This window comes from Rutidosis leptorrhynchoides, chromosome 8 (genome assembly GCF_046630445.1).
Source record: "Rutidosis leptorrhynchoides isolate AG116_Rl617_1_P2 chromosome 8, CSIRO_AGI_Rlap_v1, whole genome shotgun sequence".
NCBI classification, from domain to species: domain Eukaryota; kingdom Viridiplantae; phylum Streptophyta; class Magnoliopsida; order Asterales; family Asteraceae; genus Rutidosis; species Rutidosis leptorrhynchoides.
Genome location: NC_092340.1, coordinates 218776859 through 218783580, shown reverse-complemented (window position 1 = coordinate 218783580; position 6722 = coordinate 218776859).

Sequence of the window (6722 nt, the reverse complement as noted above, 5' to 3'; positions counted from 1 at the left end):
CGAAGATCAAACAAGTACAACCGAATACAAAGGAATCCAAAACCTAGCTAAAACAAGCGGCACAAAATACAAGCCTAAATCAAAATTCCTGCCAACAGGGCGGAACACAAATGACTAGAAAAGTTAATGCCTAACAAGCTAACAACGGAAACCTAAGTAAGGGTTGTACTAAATTATACAATAAACATAACAATAAACAACGACAACAGTCGGCAGAACGCCAACCGCTGCCGCACTAACAATCATACAATAGATAAACATTAGCGAGCATTAAGCACCCCGAGCCGCCTTAAGAAGGGTCTAAATCGCAAAAAACTAGCTCCTCCACCGGATTTGAAACTAGATCTCCAACTGGGAGATCGTCGCCTGGACCAAACCCGGAGTCGTCCCCGGAAAGGAAAGGACCCGCAAACAAACCTACAGCAATATTCAACCTGCATCCACTACGGACCCCACGACCACCACAGTCTCCCCCGATCATCCTCCAACCCAACCACCATCGTACGACCGCCAGTGGTGGCCACTACCAACAGGGTGGTAGACCACCACGACCATCACACAACTTCAGAACATGTTCAGTACCTCCAGTGGCCACCACGAACATGGTGGATGACCATCAAAAACAACCGACCACCATGGATGCCAGGAAGAAAACAAGGGAATACCGCAGGAGCCAAAACACCCACCCTTAACAGAAGATGGCAGGTGGCCACCACTAATAGGGTGGTAAGCCACCTACCATTGCCGGAAATCAAGAACAGTAAAGATCTGGTACCGGAATAGGATAGCAAGACAAAGAAAGTGTGACGATTCGTCAAAATCGCTATAGACGGCGCCGTTAACTTAGGTCCCGTTGTAGTGACCCGAACTTTTCCATGATTATTTATTAAATAAAAACTATATTTGAATGATTAAATGTTTCCAACATATGAAGCAATCAAACTTGTTAAGATTTGATTATTTGAAATGAGTTCATGTAGACAATTGACCACCCAAGTTGACCGGTGATTCACGAACATTAAAACTTGTAAAAACGACATGATGATATATATATGGACATATATATGGTTAACATGAGATTATGATAAGTAAGTATCTCACTAAGTATATTAACAATGTGTGATATACATAAAATTTGAGAATATTGAATTATGAAGCTCGAAACGATATACATAACGATTATCGTTATAGCAACGTCTTACTAAATACATATGTATTGTATTAAGATATTGATATACTATATTTAACATGATAAAATGATAATTAAGTATATCATTAAGTGTATTAACAATGAACTATACAAGTAAGATGAGACTACTAACTTAAGGATTTCGAAACAATATATATATATATATATATATATATATATATATATATATATATATATATATGTAACGATTATCGTTGTAATTGTATTTTAACATATATATATATATATATATATATATATATATATATATATATATATATATATATATATATATGATGTTAAGATATATTCATACACCATGTTATCATGTTAACATAATAATTTAACATCTTATTTAAGTATTATAACAATGGATTAATTATATTTAACAAGATCGTTAACTTAAAGGTTTCAAAACAACACTTACATGTAACGACTAACGGTGACTTAACGACTCAGTTAAAATGTATATACATGTAGTGTATTAATATGTATTAGTACACTTTTTAAAGACTTCAAGACACATATCAAAGTACTTTTACTTAGCAAAAATGCTCACAATTACATTCTCATTCATTTTCATCAACAATTCTACTCGTATGTAACTGTATTCGTACTCGTACAATACACAGCTTCTAGATGTATTTACTATTGGTATATACACCTTTAATCATTCATTCTTAGCAGCCATCTTAGAGTCAAAAACATGTGGAACCATTATTTAACAACTTGTATGACTAATGAGCTAAAAACAAACTTAAGGATCTTTTTTTTCTTTATAACAAGTAATCCCGTTTTTATGATTTCACCCCATTTTTCCATTCCATTTTCTCATACTTACACTCCAAATTCTCTCTCAAAATACTCCTAACATCATACTTGATCATCTCCAAGCATTTTCACCATCTTTTAGCTTCAATTACAAGTTTTAATCATCATAAAAACAACCATTCAAGAACACTTTAAGAAATCTTTCAAACTTGCTAGCTTACTTCCAATCTTGCAAATCCATTTCAAGTGATCATTCAATCTCAAGAAATCTTTCTTATTTACAGTAACATATCTTTCTAATTCAAGGTAATACTCATCCTCAAACTTTGATTCAATTTCTATAACTATAACAATCTTATTTCGAGTGGAAATCTTACTTGAACTTGTTTTCGTGTCATGATTCTACTTCAAGAACTTTCAAGCCATCAAAGGATCCTTTGAAGCTAGATCTACTTTTCTCTTTTCTAGTAGGTTTATCCACAAAACTTGAGGTAGTAATGATGCTCATAACATCATTCGACTCATACATATAAAGCTATCTTATTCGAAGATTTAAACTTGTAATCATTAGAACATAGTTTAGTTAATTCTAAACTTGTTTGCAAATAGAGTTAATCCTTCTAACTTGACTTTTAAAATCAACTAAACACATGTTCTATATCTATATGATAGGCTAACTTAATGATTTAAAATCTGGAAACACGAAAAACACCGTAAAATCGGACATACGCCGTCGTAGTAACACCACGGGCTGTTTTGGGTTAGTTAATTAAAAACTATGATAAACTTTAATTTAAAATTTGTTCTTCTGGGAAAATGATCTTATGAACATGAAACTATATCCAAAAATCATGGTTAAACTCAAAGTGGAAGTATGTTTTTCAAAATGGTCATCAAGATATCGTTCTTTCGACTGAAATGACTATCTCTTATAATATTGACTTGTAACCTGTATTTTCCAACTATAAACTTATACTTTTTCTGTTTAGATTCATAAACTTAAGTTCAATATGATGCCATAGAAACTTGAATCACTCAAAACGGATTTAAAACGAAGAAGTTATGGGTAAAACAAAATTGGAAAAATTTTACTTGTTGTAGCTACGAAAATTTTATAACAAATCCATATTAATCATATCCTAGCTAACTTATATTGTATTATACATGTATTATGTAATCTTGGGATACCATAGACACGTATACAATGTTTTGACCTATCATATCGACCCATCTATATATATATTTCGGAACAACCATAGACACTCTATATGCAGTAATGTTTGAGTTAGCTATACAGGGTTGAGGTTGATTCCAAAATAATATATATTCTTTGAGTTGTGATCTAGCCTGAGACTTTTATACACTGGGTCGTGGATTGATTCGAGATAATATATATTGATTTATTTCAGTACATCTAACTGTGGACAACTAGTTGTAGGTTACTAACGAGGACTGCTAACTTAACAACTTAAATCATAAAAATGTAATAAAAAATGTTGTGAATATATTTAAATCATACTTTGATATATATGTACATATTTGTTATAGGTTCGTGAATTGACTAGTGTACAAGTCTTATTTCCAACGAAGGAAAAATCTGTGAAAGCGAGTTTCATTTGCTCCCTTTTTAAATGCTTTTGCAATATATATTTTTGGGACTGAGAATACATGCACTGCTTTTATAACTGTTTTACGAAATAGACACAAGTACTTGATACTACATTCTATGGTTGAATGATCGAAGCCGAATATGCCCCTTTTTGCTTGGTAGCCTAAGAATTAGTAAACCGATCTACTAATTTACGCGAATCCTAAAGATAGATCTATTGGGCCTAACAAACCCCATCCGTTGTAGCGGATGCTTTAGTACTTCGATGTTTTTATATCATGTCTGATGGATGTCCCGGAATGATGGGGATATTCTTATATGCATCTTGTTAATGTCGGTTACCAGGTGTTCATCATATGAATGATTTTTAAACAGATTGCATGTTGTTTATGAGAAATGGAAATATGAAATCTTGTGGTCTATTATTACGATTTGATAAATATATAGGTTAAACCTATAACTCACCAACATTTTTGTTGACGTTTAAAGCATGTTTATTCTCAGGAGATTATTAAGAGCTTCCGCCGTTGCATGCTAATTTATGAACAAGAGTTGGAGTCAGCATGCTTGTATTATATTGTTTAAAAACTGCATTCGAAGACTTAAATTGATGTGTAATAATATTATTGTAAACCATTATGTAATAATCGTGTGAAAATGCTATATTTTAGATTATCATTATTTAATAATCGTCGTAATATTTTTAAACCTATATCGATAAAATAAAGGTTATGGTTTGTTTTAAAATCGAATGCAGTCTTTGAAAAACGTCTCATATAGAGGTCAAAACCTCGCAACGAAATCATTTAATATGGAACATTTATAAATCGATATGAACGGGACATTTCAGTTGGTATCCGAGCGTTGGTCTTAGAGAACCAGAAAATTTGCATTAGTGTGTCTTATCGAGTATGTAGGATGCATTAGTGAGTCTGGACTTCGACCGTATATTTTTCTTTAAAAACGATTGCTTAACACTTTTTGTTGAAAACTATATATATTTAACATGTAAATATTATGTGATATATTAATCTCTTAACGTGTTTGATAATGTGTGATAGATGTCTACCTCTAGTACAAATCCATTCGACTCACCTAATAATAATAAAGAGTCGAATATATTTTGGGAAGATTCACAAATTCCCAAAGAGGAACCGGAAGAAGAGGAATCGGAAGAGGAGGAACCGGAAGAAGAGGAACCGGAAGAAGAGGTTCCGGAAGGGGAAATTTTACGAACCACTGAAAAACAGACAAATAAAAGGAAACCCTCAACTAATGGACCAAAATTAATAATGGTCAATGGTGTTTCCGCCGAGGAAGCAAAATATTGGGAAGATTACCAATTTTTCGATGAATCGGATCCTGATGAGGATTCCGATGATGTTATAGAAATTACCTCGACCCAATTTGAAAAAGAAAAAGAAAATAATAAGAGAAAGGGCATTAAAATAGAGAAACTTGATTCCAACCCCGATGAACTATATATGTATCGTCAACACTCGTGTTTCTTAAGTTGTAACAATAACCCGGGAACCTCTAAGCCACCAGGTTTTTCTAGACCATTTGTGAAAAGAATGGCTCGTATTAGGGGAGCACCATATATCCCTAGAAAGTTAGCAAAATGAAACAAGTCCGAAGAGGAAGAAACAAGTGAGTCGGAATAAAGAGTTGTAATCATGAGGTGTAAAATATGTAATATAACCGTGCTTGTACTACTATGTTGTATGTGAAAATTGCTTGTATTATTTGATAATTATCTTTTACAAATCTAATCCTTGTCTATTTTTACAGTATAAAAACAAAATGGATATTAAGGATAGACAACTAAAAATTTTAGAAGACCTACCCAGGGACATGATTGATGAAATCTTGTCTAAAGTCGGTCAGAATTCGTCGGCACAGTTATTTACGGAAAAATTAATTTGTAGAATATTTGATGAACGTTCCAGGCGTGCCTTAGTTTATAAAAGGCTTTCATTTGAAAGATGGGGTATATCACATTGGAGAGACCGTAAGTTACGCCGTGTTTTCTTTAAAGCGTTAAATGCGGGGAACTCAAATGCAATTTTACGCTACGGGTTAAAAACCTATTTTGACTCAATATATCCCAATATAGGACTTCGAACTTTAGAAAGAGCTGCTAACATGCAACATAAAGAAGCATGTTATGCTTACGGGTTAGTGATGTTCGCTTCTCACGAAAGTGAGAAAAAGAACATCGGATTTCAATTTTTAAATAAAACCTTCCCACAAGTGACGGATTCAGTAGTTGGGGTAAGAAACAAGGTTTTTAGATTGTTATGGGGCTGTTGGGCATTACGAAACTCTCGTCCCTTTGACGACGTTACAACATACTATCTTGTCAATGGCCACAACGGTTATGTTCCACAAGACCAAGGAAGGGAAGTAGTCTTAGTAAAACCAGAATGCATGACTTGTCTCTGGACTTATGAATTACGTGTTTTTATTGCCTTTGCTGAACGACTTGCGTATTAACTAGGATTGTTGTCACAACTGTTTTGTATCAAAGTTATTGTGTGCTATATTTCATGCTATATGTAAAATAGCGGTATTGTAAATTTGTAAAAATATTGTATAAAAGTTTGAACGTGAAATATTATTGTATTTAGTTTTTCATATAGAATCGTAGTAGTTGAATTGTATAGTAGCTACTAAGTATGAACTTAACGGGTAGGTATTACCCGAATTAAAACTTATAAAACACTAATATGAAGAAAAAGCTTTTATAAAAGAGTTCATATTATGCTACGAAATACTATTGACTACTCTTAAATTCTATATGATTAACTCAATTCTTTTGGCTATTTTTGAAGGAAATGGCACCGACGACTCGTCAGAACTTGAACATGAGTGAGGAAGACTTCCGTGTTTTCCTTGCTGCGAACATAGCCGCAGTGCAGGCCGCAATGCAAAATAACAACAATAACTCTAGTTCTAGCAGCGGAACTAATTCCACAAGAAATCAGGTAGGATGCTCATACAAAGAATTCACTGCCTGTAAACCTTTAGAATTCGATGGAACCGGGGGTCCAATCGGATTAAAACGGTGGACCGAAAAGGTTGAATCGGTGTTTGCCATAAGTAAAAGTACTATAGAAGACAAAGTAAAGTACGCTACGCATACCTTCACAG